Raw genomic sequence first — 18,076 nt, 5'->3', positions numbered from 1 at the left:
CTGGGCAGTTTCCTGGGCTTAGGAATAGGGACAGCCCTTTGCAAGGCAGGGTTTAAAACCGGGTTTAAACTGCTGACAGGCACTTCCCTGTCACAATATGTATTGGATCAGGTTTGGTTTTTGCAGTGGGTGTCCTAGAGCTGATTCTGTGGCAGTCTTTGTCCATTGTTGTAGTGACAAGCAGGCTGACTAGTTTTCAGCACTGTTTGTAGGCCAGTAGGTTTCAGGTTTGTTTGGGGAACTTACCGAAACAAAATGAAAAAGGGTAGGAAATACATTTGTGTAATTATTAAAACAGACAGTCAGAAAGGCATATATTTAAAAACAAAGCAAAACAAATTATAATGAAAAAGAAAGAGAGAAGGATGAAAACAAAAGGGAGGAAACAAAAAAAATAAATAATCTAGCACTTTGTAGAAAAGATTAAAATGAATAAGAAAAGCAAGGAGCAAAGTCCCATTACAGTCCTTAAAAGGACTATTGTACTCCAAGTGCGTCTTTAAAAAGAAAGGCCTTCAAGCTAGTTTTAAATTTATCAAGTGATGAACTTTATTAGTATGCACGGTGCCAAGGTGTTTTAAAGAGGGAATGGATAACAGGTTTTGATAAGAAGAATGTAATGTGCGATGCAGGTTGTGGGAGATTAATAACCTGTTGATGAAATCTGGTAGACCGGAAGCTATGGTTTTATGTATCAGTAACATTATTTTATAAGTAAATCAATGATCTATGGGAAGCCAATGGGAGTTAATCAAAAGTAGTGTGACATGATCAAATTTTTGAGCGTTTAAGGTGAAATGATTTTAATGGCAGTATTTTGAATAATTTGGAGGCAATTGTCTTAAAGAGGGTCAGGATAAATTAACTTTAATTAATACAGGTGCCAGAATTAGTTTTACAGATAGAGCAAGAAAAATATGGAAATTTGTGAGATTCAGGTTTCAAGTTTATTTTTAACTTATTGAATAGCTTAATTTAATTTGCTAAGCGATTTACAAATCAAGTTTCAAGTTTCAGGTTTATTATTTTTCTTGATTAATCGCTTAATCAAATTCTAAGCGATGAACATATTAAAATATAGTCAAATAAGGACAATACAATACAAAAACAAACTTTAAATAATAACATTGGGTAAAATAAATTTTCCTAAATCCTGCTCATTCCGCAGATAAATGGGAAGATCGTTCCAAGTTTGAGGAGCAGTTACAGAAAAAAATAAATTGACGTCTAGTGTTAATAATTTTAAGTGATGGAATGGTTAATAAGTTTTGCTCATTAGACCTCAGGGTTCTGTTTGAATGATAAGGAATTAAATGTTTAAATATGAATGCTGGGGTCTTATGAAGAAGAGATTTAAAAAAAAACAAGCAAACAGAGTTTGTACGTTATCCGAAATTAACTGGAAGCCAATGTGCATCTATCAAAAGGGGTGTAACATGGTCATATTTTCTAGACTTAGTGATGAGTTTAATGGATATGTTCTGACATAGGAATTTTGCAATAGATCGTATCCTACGTAATCTGTAAAATGTAGATTTAATTATAGTGCTAATATGATCATAAAAAACAAAAGGTGTACACATATGCTTATTTATAGTAAATTACATGAGCCTGACATATTGACATACAAACTAACAGATGCATAAGGAAGAAAGGGCAGAACTACAATTGTATTAATAGAACACAAGGGAAGACGTGAATGGTGAGGGCAATAGGAATAGGGAATATATAAATTAAAGGCGTCTTTAAAAAGGAAGCTCTTCAGATTGCTTTTAAAATGGTTTAGGTCATTTTCTTCTTCAATAATTTTTTATAATTGTTTCTAATCCTACAAGTTTATATCTTGGTGAGAAAAGTGGCACACTCACCCCTGAGATAGAAGGGAAGTCCAGAAACTAAACAGAAATTTTCCTACAGACCAAAGTGCCAGGTGCCAAGAGCTAATTCAGTGGGAGAACTAATTCAGAATGAATTTACCTACCTATTTTACTTTCAGTGATGGAATTGTTAAGAGTTTTTGATTAATGGATCTTAAAGAAAGTGATATACTATGGGGAATAAATAGTTATTAATGAATTGGGGTTTGTTCAGAGACAGTGTTTTAAAAACTAAAAGTAGGATTTTAAAGGTAATGCGATGAGTAACAGGAATCCAATGTGATTCGATTAGGATTGCAGACAGAGCTTGATAGGTGTGGAAGAGGCTTAATGAGTCTTAGTGCCCATGCAAATATGGATTCCCTACTTATTCAGACTTTCCTTTCTAACCTCCGTTCTCCTTTGCAGATTCTGGTCAAACAAATGATTTCAGAATGGCCCACTAGTTCTCGTGCATAATTTCAGGTTGAAAAAAGGAGCAGTGCGGGGTTTGAACCCCCAAGCCTCAGGTTCCTTAGGCTGTAGCGCTAACCACTACGCAACACTCTCCTACGCTTTGAGATCTCTAAGCCTCGGGAAATCCTGCATTATTAGGGCCAGCTACCTACCTGGGGACCGCGCCTGTCCGCTCCTCGCGGAAGAAGGGGTCACGGGTTTCGTAGCGGGCGGGCCCCTGTCTCCGATTGAGATGGTAATAATCCATCTAGAAGTACTGGATGTTTTAATTGCAGAGACCCTGGTCACTGGCTTAATCAATGCCCATCTGGCCAGTGCCCAAAGCCGCCCTTCGGACGGACTTTGGTGCAAAGAGGGGAAACCCTGTATACCAGCTGCCCTTGTTATTGTTGACATGTTCTCCCGATAACCTGAATTTTTTTCCCACTACAAATGAAACTGCTCAGACTATGGTGAACATTTTACTTCGCGAAATCATCCCTAGGTGGGGATGTCCCACACACATCAACAGATAATGGTCCTGCTTTCACTGCCAGAGTATGCAAAGATTTAGCTATCGCATTCCGCATTGAGTGGAAATTTCATCTCCCATATCACCCACAGAGTTTCGGTATTGTCGAACGCATGAACAGGACTATTAAAGATAAAATCTGGAAAGCCACAGCTGGCACATTTGTGAATGGAAAAAATTCCTTCCTATTGTTTTAGCTGAAATTAGGATGTTGCAAAATTAAAATGTGTTTTTCTTTTCTTTTTCTTAGCAGCGGTTCGGATGTATGCATGCCCATCCCAGTTTTGGCACTAGAATATTTCTGGTGTTTTCCAGGGATCCTCTTTGTCACTGCAGAGATAAAGACGATCCAAAGAGACATTAGCTTTTCTAAATATGAGATGGTTATGCTATGCGTTATTTGTCCATACACTTTAGTCATGTGTTCATCTCTGTTTTGTTTTTCTATAACAATGTGTTTATTTCCAGAGATAAGTTCAGCCCTGAACACTTGACAGATGGAAGAAAAATTAGTGTTTTGTGTTTTGTCTATGCCATGTGGTCTGTGTTTTGTCTACTTGTTTTGGTTTAAGGGGTACCCCAGGATACATAATATTGGCCATTTCTAGAGCAAGCTCTTTTCCCACTTTTTACTAGCCCAAATGCGCAATGTTCCTTTTTTTCCCTATAACTTGCATATACTAGTTAGGGGTTATATTTTAAGAAAAGGTTTTATTCTATATCTATATTCTATGGTGCTCACTTGATATGAACCATTCAGTACACATTTCTGACATAATTTTTAAATACATTCAGTACAGAATTATGGTCTCTCTGAATTACCATTATAGTTATATGCAGCACACAAAAACATATCTTTTTGAAATGTCTGATTAAGAACCTTAAGTACCTGATTATTGTCTGTCTTTTGCCATAACTATAAATGCATTAATATTGTTACATGTTGCCACATTCAGTACAGGCAACTAGTCTCTCTCTCTCTATGCATTCAGTACAGGCAACCTGGTTTCTCTCTCTCTACATTCAGTACAGGCAACATGTTTTCTCTTCCATTTTCTATCTCTTATTTGGATCACACTGGAGTACAGCTGCTGAATGATGCACCAACATCATTCCATCTCAAGGGTGAACACCACCAGTTTCCAGTGACTTGAAAGATCCTGTGCAAACATCAGATCCTGTGCAAACATCATTTCATCCCAAGTGTGCATCTCACCCATTTAAAGAGACTGCCGGTTCCTGCTAGACTGTAATTCATCTTCCTGCACCCTGACTGCAAAGACTTTTCCACACATGCTGTACACAATGTTTCCTGTTCATCGGAGAAAGCCACCTTCCTAAGAACGCTTTGCTGTACAATTCCTCCTATTTAACCTATTCTATGGACATTTCAGACTTTATTTCATATGCTGTACATCCACTGCCTCTTGGAATGGGGAATGAGACATTCCAAAAGCTGCTGAACTTTACTGAACTCCATACTTACATTGAACAACTTAAGAAAACCTCCAAAGAAGTGAATCATACTATCACTTTTGAAAATGGACAGATTGCACAAAATTTGCTCCAAGATGCTCATGTCTCAAGCTTTGGAACTTTTCTTTGAGTATTCGCCCACTGCAAACCATGTATTTAATGTTTTAATTCATCCTATCTTAACTATTCTACAAATTTTGCTATGTATTGTTATGATTCTCCTTTGCTGTAGAGTGAAACACGTGTACATTTCTTTTCTCACAAAGTTCCCTCTAGCTTTTAAGGCAGTTATACATGAATTTCCAGTATCTTCTCTGACAACTTGCTAATTTGGTTCTAATTTGGTTTTAATTTGGCATGGCCTATTGCATTACCATTACCAGGGTCAGAGATAATATTATCCCATACTTACATACTCTCTTATGACATCTTTGTATCTTTTTGCCTGGGCCTCCTGAGAAAGTTTCCTACAACCCTTATGCACGTTCACTCGCTCAACGACGGGTAAGATATAGATACGATCTATGCAACCTAAGACAGAGGTTTGAACTCATAATGGGAACTGTTCATCTTCATAGCTTGGAGGACAGCTATGATATACTGTTAGAGATTGGCAAGGCATAAGCGAGGCAAGCTGGCTAAGGGTACCACAGGCGTTCAGCATTTTCGGTTGGCATAGCTGGTATCACCAAAGGCCTATGGGAAATTGTATCAATCTGACTCTGGCATGGGGATGCAGATAGACCCTGAGGGCAGGAAGACGGTTTCAAGTAGTCCTGATTCTAAAATGTGTTAATGTATTAATCAGAAACTATTGTCCGAGGCATACTGGAAATTTAACTACAGCCTAGTATTCTTTTTTGGAAATTATAGGTATGCTTCACTGTTGCAGCATTAGATTTTTCTTTAGGTGATATTTACTGGCTCTGTGGAGACCTCCGGCTCCGTGTTAAACTACTCAGCCAGTAGATAGGCCAGTGCACTTTAGCTATACATAGATGAGATAGGGGTCCCAGATGAATTCAAGGCCCGAGACCAGGTTAAGGCTAGGTTTGAGTCCCTTATTACTATCAATAAGAATGTTGAACTTAGACCTTCTTATTGTTATAATCTTTATTATTATCTGCACTCTTGTTGCTTATGTAATTTTTAGACTGTTCCTGTGCTGTTTGACTCATTGCAGCCCCTAAAACCCCTCCTCAAGAGACATATCTAGAATATCTCTCCCTCCACGCTCATGCTGTGCATTTATGACGTCATTTTCATGACGTAAGAGGGGATTGTAATGAAAGGATAGATTTTCTGTCTCTGTCTATGAAAGGACACATTTGAAAAGGACACACATATTTTATGTCTTTTGTTCCTGCCTGTGCTGGAAGTAATCAAATGTAGAATGTTGGGTGTTTACTTTCTTAATGGTTTGGGAAGAGGTCATTTAATTTATGTTAACTAGGTTAGTTGTCTGAGACAGGAAGGCTCAACCCCTCACAGCTCTTAACACCTTTAAAATTTAAACAATGAAGTACATATCCTGCTCACGCACCCCTTCCCCTCTCTTGTCCATCCCCCTTTTGTTGTGATAGTTACCACTGACCCATGTAACAGATATATAAATGTTTTGCAGACTCATAATAAATCAGGCAAAAATCTCTTCAGAATACTGGCTATCTATCTTTCTTTCTGGGGGGAATTGCCTCCAGATGACAGAATGTTATTTCGGGACCTAGAAACGAATCTTGTCCGTTTCACTGGGTCAGACCGGTGGTCCATCGCCCCCAGCATTCCGCTCCCGACCAGAGCCCTAACTGAGATCAACCCTACCTGTGTACGTTCCGGTTCAGCAGGAACTTGTCCAACCTTGTCTTGAATCCCTGGAGAGTGTTTTCCCCTATAACAGCCTCTGGAAGAGTGTTCCAGTTTTCCACCACTCTCTGGGTGAAGAAGAACTTCCTTGCATTTGTACGGAATTTATCCCCTTTTAACTTCAGAGAGTGCCCTCTCGTTCTTCCTACCTTGGAGAGAGTGAACAACCTGTCTTTATTTGCTAAGTCTATCCCATTCAGTATCTTGAATGTTTCGATCATGTCCCCTCTCAGTCTCCTCTTTTTGAAGGAGAAGAGGCCCAGTTTCTCTAATCTCTCGCTGTACGGCAACTCCTCCAGCCCCTTAATCATTTTAGTTGCTCTCCTCTGGACCCTTTCGAGTAGTACTGTGTCCTTCTTCATGTACAGTGACCAATGCTGGACGCAGTATTCCAGATGAGGGCGTACCATGGCCCAGTACAGAGGCATGATAACCTTCTTCGATCTGTTCGTGATCCCCTTCTTAATCATTCCTGGCATTCTGTGCGCCCTCTTACTTATTGCTAATATCTCAAAAGAACATAAAATTGGCCACAGTTCTTGCCCCAAGGAATGGAATAAACTTCCATCTTATATCAGAAAGCAAGAGAATACTTTTATGTTTAAAAAAAAAACTATTGAGGCGGTATTGATTTTATCATATGAAATATCCAGAAGAATAATGGAATGTTATGGACGAAAATTGTGACATTGCTGTATTAAGTTGTTAAGAGTGGTGAAGATTTAAGATTGCATTGAAGTTCGTTATATGCTACATGTACTGTATTTTATGGGTTGTGTACTATTGTGTATGTGTGTTGATTTTGTTGTGCATGTTTTGTAGTGCTCCGCTTTGAAAACCATTGAGCTCGGGGCTGTGTCTGGAGGTCATCTGCTCGTGTGAGGATGCAACGCGATGATGTCCCACGTAGACGTCTGGGATCCATGTTTCTGTAATGCAAACTGTTTCCGCTTCTGAGCTGCTTGTCAGATCTCTTAAGACCTGGGCCTTATTACAGACTGAGCGAGCATTCAGGTATAGACATTCTATTGGTAGATAGTCTTCGTCCACAGATGTTGGCAGTGTTGCATCTTGTCGGTTTTAAGTTTTATGTTGATAAACTGAGGAGTCGGACACGAAGGAGTGGATAAGTCCAAAAAAGGACTGGTGAAGCTCTGAGTATTTCGCAAAATCCTTTATTTCAACATACATCGACTGGACATGCCCATGTTTCGGCCCAAATGGTCTGCCTCAGGAGTCTTAGATTGAAGAATTGTAGTCTCTAGTAAATAGACCTTGAATTGTAGTCTCTAGCACATAGACCTCTCCACTTCCCAGACACTCTTCAGGTGTGGAGGAAAGGGTGAGTTTCCAGATCTGAAGAGTGCCTGGGAAGTGGAGAGGTCTAGTTACTAGAGACTACAATTGTTCAATCTAAGACTCCTGAGGCAGACCATTTAGGCCGAAACATTCGCATGTCGAGTCGATGTATGTTGAATTAAAGAAATAAAGGATTTTGAAAATGCTTCCACAGCTTTTCAGTGATTTTGGTTACTCTGGCATGTTAGTTGGACCGAGCTTTGTTTTATCCCAGACCTGCCATCTATGAACTTATACGCCACAGTGACCCCTGATGCAGGCGTTCCTCAGACGCCGAAACACAGTGCTGTGTTGGGTCCACAGCTTTTGCTTGTGTCCTTCTATGAAATAAAAAAGTTGGTTTTACATCAGTGTTCTTCATTGGAGTGTTCATTATCCATTCCCACTTCCTTTTGTACTGTTTTATCCCCGTGGGTTCTCTGTCCTGTTGGACTTTTTGGTGTATACTCAGAGCTTCACAGTCTTTTTTTTTTTTTTTACTTTTCCACTCCTTCGTGTCTGAGTGTTGTTTACTGTGGATTTGACTCTCCTGTGTTTTCCAGATAAACTGAGGAGACCTTTACACTTCTCATGTCCGTAATCACTTTTGGCACTTCAGGTTTTGTGCCATCATGGCCTGACACAATTTGCTGGTCATGCCGTGAACCCTCACGACTTTAGTGTCAGCGTAGGTTATGCACAACTAGCATGTTGCTGGCAGACATCACAGTAGCTTTGTTTATCTTCACTGTGTGCTCTGTCGACTGTATACGTGGAGGGGCATAATCGAAAATGTGCCTAAGTCTGAGGTTGGACGTTTTGTGCAAGACGTCCACAAACCCAGCAAGAAAAATGTCCATGTTCAAAGCTGCCAAACGGCTCTCTTTTATTTTTGAAATTGAACTAGGTATACGTTTTGGTCCTTAGGACGTCTACCTTTTCTGCCCATTTTCAAAAATAAAAACGTCCTTGCGAAAAATGTACAAAAGCAAGTTTTGTAGACACACCCACCAACTATCTTGTCTGATCGCAGCAGAAGGAATCCCCTTCAGCTGAGTCAGTTTCGGGGATTCCTGGTGGCTCACCTGATGGGGATTCTCCATGCCAGGATCAGCTGAGACACAGAGCCCTACACCCTTCTCCCTAACATCCCCCCGACATCCCCCACACCTCACACCCTGACATTCACCACATCTCCCTCGACATCCCCCATACATCCCGATATCCCCCTCACATCCCCCTCACATCCTGACATCCCCCTATTATCCCATACCTTCCCCAACATCCCCTGACATCTCTGCCCACCCCCACATCCTCCAACATTCCATGGCCCCCATCCCACATCCCCAGAATCCCTATCCCCCCATACATCCCAATATCCCCCTCACATCCTGACATCCCCCTATTACCCCATACCTTCCCCAATATCCCCTGACATCTCTGCCCACCCCCACATCCCCCCCCAACATTCCATGGCCCCCCTCCCACATCCCCGGAATCCCCATCCCCCATACATCCCGATATCCCCCTCACATCCTGACATCCCCCTATTATCCCATACCTTCCCCAACATCCCCTGCCATCTCTTCCCACCCCCACATCCCCCCAACATTCCTTGGCCCCCCTCCCACATCCCCGGAATCCCCATACTTTCAGAAGAGCAAACGGCAGGAGGGAAGCTCATTTCCTCCTGCCTACAGGGCCGTGTGCTGCAAATGACGGGGCTTCCCCCTCCCAATGAATCTTTTAGTGAAGCACTAGAGAGCAAAGTCAGGCTTGTCGGGACAGATTGTGTTTCACAATGGAACCAAAGTAATTTGGCTTTTGAGGTGTTCAACTTTAGTTTATTGGTAGATTTTTTGTTTTTTGTTTTTGAAAACTATTTTAGAGAGATCTGTATCATCCGTGTAGAGTGGAATCAAGAGGAAGATGTCATCATCATATAAGGTTAATAGATGTCCGGATTTCCTTGGATATGTCCTCCTTTTGTTCAAGTTTTGAAAAGCCTCCCGGCAAAATTGCATCGGGAAGGGGCATGCGTGCATGTATCGCGCCCACACATTTTAAGTTTAATTAAAATTTCTTATACCGCCTAATCATCCTTCTAGGCGGTGTACAAAATCATAAAAGCATACAATAGCTAAAATACAAATTTAAGAAGACAGGGGGGCGACAAAGACTTTTGGAGACATAAAACCATAACAAGTGAAAAGAGGATAAAGGGCAAGAACTACAATTTTAAAGATGCCTTCTGGAGGCGGGGTGGAAAAGGGTGTGACAGAGGCGGTCCTGGGGGGGGCGTGGCGATGGGGCCAGATTTTCCCGAAGGAAAATCTAGTGACCCTCTCTGCATGGGATAGTAGACATTCACCGTCTGAGCAGCTGAGGTTTCCCAGCAATATCATAAATAAATTGAAGAGCACAGGTGAAAGCGGCGCCCCCTTGAGGTTCTCCACATACTGCTCTACAACTTCGGGAGAAGGTCCTATTTTTCTAGACACAGAACTCTCTGTTCACGAGGAATTCTTTGGCCCCATTAAGAACAGTTCCAGTAATACCTAGTTCACTAAGTTTATTCAGAAGGAGCTCGTGATCAAATGAATCAAATGCAGCTGATATGTCAAACTGCAGGAGGAGGTTTGCCCTTTACTGAGCATTTGTTTGATGTTGGTGGTTAATGTGAGAAGCAGTAATTCAGTGCTGTGCCTGAAATCATACCGAGAGGGGTGTAAACTAGAGAATGACACGGGGACAAATTTGTCCCTGTTACAGCAGGAACTCAATTTCCCCATCCCGTCCCCATGAGTTCTGTCACTGTCCCTGTCTCTGCCCCATTCCTGTAAGCTCTGCCTTAACTGCACAAGCTTCGAACACTTATAATTTTAAAGTGTTTGAGGCTTTTGCAGATGAGAACAGAGCTTAGGCATTGGTGGAATGAGGCATTATGACATCACAATCTGAGCTCTAGAATGTTGCTATTTATGATTTTAAAGGGTTTGAGGCTTGTGCAGATGAGGATGGAGCTTAGGCATTGGTGGAATGAGGCATTATGACATCACAATCTGAGCTCTAGAATGTTGCTACTTATAATTTTAAACGGTTTGAGGCTTGTGCAGATGAGGACGGAGCTTAGGCATTGGTGGAATGAAGCATTATGACATCACAATCTGAGCTCTAGAATGTTGCTACTTCTGATTTTAAAGTGTTTGAGGCTTGTGCGGATGAGGAGGGAACTTGCGGGAATGGGGCAGGGGGAAGGAAAAGAACTCACCGGGATGGGAAAATGAGTTCCCACGGGGACAGGGAAAAATTTGTCCCTGTGTCATTCTCTAATGTAAGCATGAGTATTTTTACAGGTAGGCTGTGAGGCTTTTTTTACATACTAAATTTTCCAGAAGATTTGTGAGTAGAGGTATTCCAGCAATGGGTCTAAAATTGGAGGATAAGGATGTGTCAGCCCTTTGCCTTTTAGGGATAGGCATGAGAGCAATGTGACCAATTTGAGTGGGTAACTGACCTTTTTGTAGTAAGTTATTTAACAATGTAGTTATACACTTGGTATGTGCTTTTGGTGGACAGTTTATTTAATATGGGTTGCAACTCATCTTGGGTGAGTATTTCAAATGTGCTCCAGATATGTAGAAACATAGAAACATAGAAAGATGACGGCAGAAAAGGGCCATAGCCCATCAAGTCTGCCCACTCTACTGACCCACTCCCCTAAGTCTATTTTCCTAGAGATCCCACACCTAATGACCCAATTCCTTAACTCGACCCTCGTAGGGATTCTTAAAATCTGGCACGCTGTTGGCCTCGATCACATGTACTAGAAGCTCGTTCCAATGATCAACCACTCTTTCGGTGAAGAAATACTTCCTGGTGTCGCCATGAAATTTCCCGCCCCTGAGTTTGAGCGGATGCCCTCTTGTGGCCGAGGGTCCTTTGAGAAAGAAAATATCATCTTCCACCTCGACACGTCCGGTGATGTATTTAAATGTCTCAATCATGCCCTAAACCAGGGGTGTCAAACTCAATCACATTAAGGGGCTGAAATCCAAAACACAGGCTAAGTCGCAGGACAGACCCCACCAAATCTCCGCCCCAGATCCTGTCCCCATAATAATACTAATTATAACACCATTTTTTCCATTCATTTTTCATATATACACACACAATATAATCTTATTAACACATAATGGTAATGGTTAACCACAAAATTAAACTACACAAAACACACTGTATGCTTTTCAAAATTCATTCCTACCAGAACACAGAACCCCTATGCAAATATGGGACCAAAAACTAAAAGTACTAATATATTTTTTAAAAACACCCTAAGATTCAAGATCCTGCATGCAGTACAACCCCCAGAGGAAAAAAAATGTATTTCTTCCTGAGCAATGCAAAAGATAGACAGCAGGTAAAAATTCTCAAAATTGACACAATTCAAACACTAAATTCAAAATAAAATAATTCCCCCTACCTTTGTTGTCTCTCTCCCGCCATGATATGCCTCCCTCCGGCGGGTGTCTAACCTTCTGGCCGGCTCCAACCTGGCCATTGTATGAGGCCTACGGTTCAAAGCTCCCCTCCCCCCCAGTGTTATCTTGTAGCCGGCTCCCTCCTCCTCACAGCCACAAGGTAACACTGGGGGAATCGGACAGCGGGCCACATAAAACGAACAGGCGGGCTGGATATGGCCGTGGGCCTTGAGTTTGACACCTATGTCCTAAACCATTCAACACTGTCATTAAGACCATAAGGACTGAAAGATTTCAATTGAAATATCCAATATTGTTCCCATGAAAAAAGGTAAGATGGCTTGTCTCCATTAAAAAAGGAGAAACTTGTTCGATGATGCACCATTTGAGCTGAGAAAAGTCATAATTATATTCTAATAGTTGATGTTGATGTCCTGGCATGCTCAGAGACAGAGAAATGACACGGGGACAAATTTTTCCCCATCTCCGCGGGAATTCAATTTCTCCGTCCTGTCCCCGCAAGTTTTGTCACTGTTCCTGCCCCATTCCTGTGGCGCAGTGGTTGGAGCTACAGCCTCAGCACCCTGGGGTTGTAGGTTCAAACCCCGCGCTGTTCCTTGTGACCCTGGGCAAGTCACTCAGTCCTCCATAGCCCCAGGTACATTAGCTAGATTGTGAGCCCACCGGGACAGTTAGGGAAAATGCTTGAATACCTGATTGTAAAACCGCTTAGATACCCTTGATAGGCGGTATATAAAAACCTAATAAACTTAAACGCACAAGCCTCAAACTCTTATGATTGTAAAGGGTTTGAGGCTCGTGCAGATGAGGACAGAGCTTAGGCATTGGTGGAATGAGGCGTTATGACATCACAATCTGAGCTCTAGAATGTTGCTACTTATGATCTTAAAGGGTTTGAGGCTTGTGCAGATGAGGACAGAGCTTAGGCATTGGTGGACCGAGGCATTATGACATCACAATCTGAGCTCTAGAATGTTGCTACTTATGATTTTAAAGTGTTTTAAGGTTTGTGCAGATGAGGACAGAGCTTAGGCATTGGTGGAATGAGGCATTATGACATCACAATCTGAGCTCTAGAATGTTGCTACTTATGATTTTAAAGTGTTTGAGGCTTGTGCAGATGAGGACAGAGCTTAGGCATTGGTGGAATGAGGCATTATGACATCACAATCTGAGCTCTAGAATGTTGCTACTTATGATTTTAAAGTGTTTGAGGCTTGTGCAGATGAGGACAGAGCTTAGGTATTGGTGGAATGAGGCATTATGACATCACAATCTCAGCTGTAGAATGTTGCTACTTATGATTTTAAAGTGTTTGAGGCTTGTGCAGATGAGGACGGAGCTTAGGCATTGGTGGAATGAGACATTATGACATCACAATCTGAGCTCTAGAATGTTGCTACTTATGATTTTAAAGTGTTTGAGGCTTGTGCGGATGAAGACAGAGCTTACAGGAACAGGGCAGGGACAGGAAATGAATTCCCGCGGGGAAGGGGAAAGTTTGTCCACATGTCATTCTCAACTCAGAGGCCCTATAGATGCGGCCCTGAGCTCAGGGGCCTTCCAAAATCCGAATATACTTCCGGGTTTTGGAAGTCCCACCATTGCTGGGGGTGGGGGTGGGGGGCGGGAGGCAAAGCCAGTTCCGGAAGTAACCGACTCATCTCTTTCACAGCACACTTAGAATCTCGCCACGACACACAGTTTTCAATACACTGGCTTAGAGGGAACAGTAGTGTTCACAAACGTCCCGTTTCCTTTTGCAAGAGATGCTGATCTGAGGGGTTTTTAGCGCAAGGCATCACCAGTGTTGAGTTCATAGCTTCAAAGCAGCAGTATTATCGCGAACAATGAAATACTAGAAAGGGGCCCTTTAACCCTTTCAGGATCATAAGGATCGTAGGCCAATTTTTGTGGTTTTGACGACATTTTTATGGTAAAAAGGGCTTGCAGATGCCAAAAAATTGATTTTTTTTGTGAAATATCATTATTTTTTTTTTAAAAAATCATACTTCTGGCTTATGGACAGTGTGGCAAGTGAATCTTCTCGTCAATCTGGCAACGACGCTAATGAATGAATGTCGGAACCAGTTTGTTTACATAAAGGCAGTATCCTATGGAATCCGTACATATCAAATTTAGAACTGTAGACTATCCCAATCAAAATTTATAGGATTTTAAAGTTATGGGACAAATATGTCCATTGGTCCTGAAAGGGTTAACTACATTGCATTAAATGCTACCATGAGACCAACGCAGCAAAAAATGGCTCAGGGGAAATATCTGCATGCTAATCACGTACTAAATTTCTCCAATTTTTGTGAGGGGTAGGTCATGGGTGGAGAGTGGCCATTCCTGCACAAATCAGTTAGCACATCTGCATTGCCGTATGCTAGTTGGTGTGTGCATGGATACTGCATGTCATTATGACAGTAAGAGCTCACACAGTACTTTTTTAAAAAAAGGCCCTAAGCTAATGGCAACATTAACGCAAGGGCAATAATGCAAAAGATAGCCGGGGTGAACATGGCCTTAGTGTGTGGGAAAGACCCACATACGGCCATGCCAGGGCCTCTTTCTACTGCAACGTAATAAAAGGACTCCATAAGATCCTCCAGATATCAACTTATACATTATAACAGGGTTACCAGATGTCTGGATTTCCCCTGGACATGTCTTCCTTTTCGGGGACATGTCCTCCTTTTCGAGGACATGTCCTCCTTTTCGAGGACATGTCCTCCTTTTCGAGGACATGTCCAGGGTCTGGATGGCTTTTCAAAACCCGGCACTTTGTCCAAGCAAACAAGTTGACTCAGGTGGAATGGAGGCGTGGCTAGGCAGAATGGAGCAGGTCTGGGGGGCGGGGCCATGGGTCCAGATTTTTGTTCCCGAAAATCTGGTAACCCTAATTATCGGCTCTCTTGGAGACTTGTGTTGATCTATTTTTAGGTATACTTTCTAGTATTTCATTGTTCAAGTTTTTATGTTTTTGAATGGACATCTTTTATTAAGGCTGCATCTGATTTTTTTTCTTTAATCACTTTAGGTATCTATTCTTACCCTACCTGCGCTCAGAGCCGGATTAATCAATAGGCACACTAGGCACAAGCCTAGGGCCTGAAACTATGAGGGGGGGCCCACTGAAGGAGGACGGCTCACCTTGCCGGCAACAAGCCCCCCTCCCAGCATCAACCGCAACGGGCCCACCCTCCCGGCAGCAACCGCAACGGGCCCTCCCTACCGGCAGCAACCACAATACAGCCGGATCTGTTACTGGAAGGTCCCGCGATGACTGCTTCTGCCGGTCCATCCCCCTCCGCCATCACTTCTTCCGGAGCAAGTAAGTGACGTCAGAGGGGGATGGACCGGCAGAAGCAGTCATTGCGGGACCTTCCAGTAGCAGATCTGGCTGTATTGAGGTTGCTGCCAGGAGGGGAGCCTGTTGCCGTTGTTGCGGGGGGGGGGGAGGGGGTGTTGCCATTGCTGCGGGGGGGCCATTGCCATTGCTGCGGGGGGCCGTTGCCATCAGCTGTTATATTGCTGCTTTTGGGCAAAGGAGCTCAGAGGGCAGAGCCAGCAGTAATGTTTGGAGGGGGAGAAAGAAGCATGGAAGGGTGGTGGAGGAAGAGAAAGGGGGTAGGGTGGCATGGAAGGGTGGTGGGAAGGATGATGTGGCAGCGTGGTATGGAAGGATGGTGGAGGGAGAGAAAGGGGTGGACAGGGTGGTATGGAAAGGTTGTGAGAAGGATGGTATGGAAGGGTGGTGGAGGAAGAGAAAGGGGGAAGGGTGGTATGGAAGGGTTGTGAGAAGGATGGTATGGAAGGATGGTGGAGGAAGAGAAAGGGGGCAGGGTGGTATGGAAGGGTGGTGGGGAGGATGGTGGAGCAGTGTGGTATGGAAGGGTGGTGGAGGGAAAGGGGGCAGATGCTGATGGAATTGTGTGCAGGGAAAGGGAAGGATACTGGATAGAATTGGGTTGGAGGGAAAGAAAGGGGGCTGATGCTGATGGAAGTGGGGGGAAGGGAGAGGAGAGAGTGAAATGCTAGACCATAGGGGTGTGGGAGAGGGAAGGGAAGATGAGATGAGAGAGATGCCAGACCATTGGAGGAGGGAATGGAAGAAGATGGATGCCAGACCAATGAGGGTGAAGGAAAGATGGAAGGGGGAGGCAAACAGTTTCTGGAAGTGGCACAGAAGGACAAAAGATGAAAGGACGATATTGACAAGAAGATGAGGAGAGCAGAAACCAGACAAGACAAAGGTAGAAAAAAAATTTCTATTTATTTATTTTTTTTGCTTTAGGGGACATGCATCGCTGTTTCTGTGGTATTGCATTGTATGCAGAGTCCAGCTTCTTGGTGGTTTTATTTAACCTTTGTCTATTTTATCCCCCCTTTTACAAAACTGTAGAGCATTTTTTTAGCATGGGCCGTGGCTAAAAACCATTCTACAATTTTGTAAAAGGGGGGAGAGGTTAGTTTGTGATTACATATTCCATACTAGATGAAGGTGTTTTCTGTGACCTGTTTGTATGAAAGACATGGGTTTTTGTTAGCATTGACTAGCCTTGTTTGGCGAAATGCATCAGGCATGGTTCTTGGGAGCACTTTGAATTAACCTGATTTGAATCTCCTTATTTTCTGCCAATCTTCTTTTGTTTCATGTTGGATTCCTTGGTGGACTGCTTGCCTTGTTGTTTCGTTGCAAGTTAACATACATGGAGTGGAACGTACTAGAGGAGTTACAGATTTGGTTGTTTATACATACAGATGGGTTACAGTTGGTTGATGTAGAGTGAGGCAGTTGAGAGGCGTTGTAAACTTATGTTTTGGATAGTATTACTGCTTTACAAATATTTGAACAGTTTTATATATGCATGGAAAGGGTTCAGAGTTAAAGTCCTGGGTAAGTAGGTGGGAAGGGAAGGAAGAGGGATTTGTTCAGAGATGTTTGGGGGTTGCATAGAAGAAAAACTGTGCACTGGTATGCTAATCTTTGTTTGTTTTGAATTAAAAAAGAAATACAAGTGGAAATAAAGAAGTAAATAAGAAAACAGATTAATGGGGGCGGGACATGGGCGAGGTGGGGGTGGGACATGGGCAGGGCAGGGCCAGGGGGACCAAGTATACTTGTGTGCCTAGGGGCCTTCGAAGAATTAATCCTACCCTGCCTGCGCTAGCATTTTGCCAGAATGTTACCCTCAGGATCATAGCAGGTGAGCCTCGATTTACTTGGATTCGTAGCAGGTGGGAATGGCTAGAAAAGAGGACATCTCGAAAACTTTAACCATCATAAAAACATAGTAAACGGTGAGAGAAGTTCATCTGTCCCATTCAGCCCGCCTATGAGACTAAGGAGGTTTTTAACATATTAACATTTCAAAGCAAAGACTATTCAGCGTAGTCAGTAGCGTAGTCAGTAGAAGAAAGAAGGTGTTGATGCCCCTGTACAGGTCATTGGTGAGGCCCCACTTGGAGTATTGTGTTCAGTTTTGGAGACCATATCTGGCGAAAGACGTAAGAAGACTTGAGGCGGTCCAGAGGAGGGCGACGAAAATGATAGGAGGCTTGCACCAGAAGACGTATGAGGAGAGACTGGAAGCCCTGAATATGTATACCCTAGAGGAAAGGAGAGACAGGGGAGATATGATTCAGACGTTCAAATACTTAAAGGGTATTAACGTAGAACAAAATCTTTTCCAGAGAAAGGAAAATGGTAAAACCAGAGGACATAATTTGAGGTTGAGGGGTGGTAGATTCAGGGGCAATGTTAGGAAATTCTACTTTACGGAGAGGGTGGTGGATGCCTGGAATACGCTCCCGAGAGAGGTGGTGGAGAGTAAAACTGTGACTGAGTTCAAAGAAGCGTGGGATGAACACAGAAGATTTAGAATCAGAAAATAATATTAAATATTGAACTAGGCCAGTTACTGGGCAGACTTGTACGGTCTGTGTCTGTGTATGGCCGTTTGGAGGAGGATGGGCAGGGGAGGGCTTCAATGGCTGGGAGGGTATAGATGGGCTGGAGTAAGTCTTAACAGAGATTTCGGCAG

Source organism: Geotrypetes seraphini, chromosome 2, assembly GCF_902459505.1.
Source record: "Geotrypetes seraphini chromosome 2, aGeoSer1.1, whole genome shotgun sequence".
Lineage (NCBI taxonomy): Eukaryota > Metazoa > Chordata > Amphibia > Gymnophiona > Dermophiidae > Geotrypetes > Geotrypetes seraphini.
Note: the sequence above shows the minus strand (reverse complement) of the source record.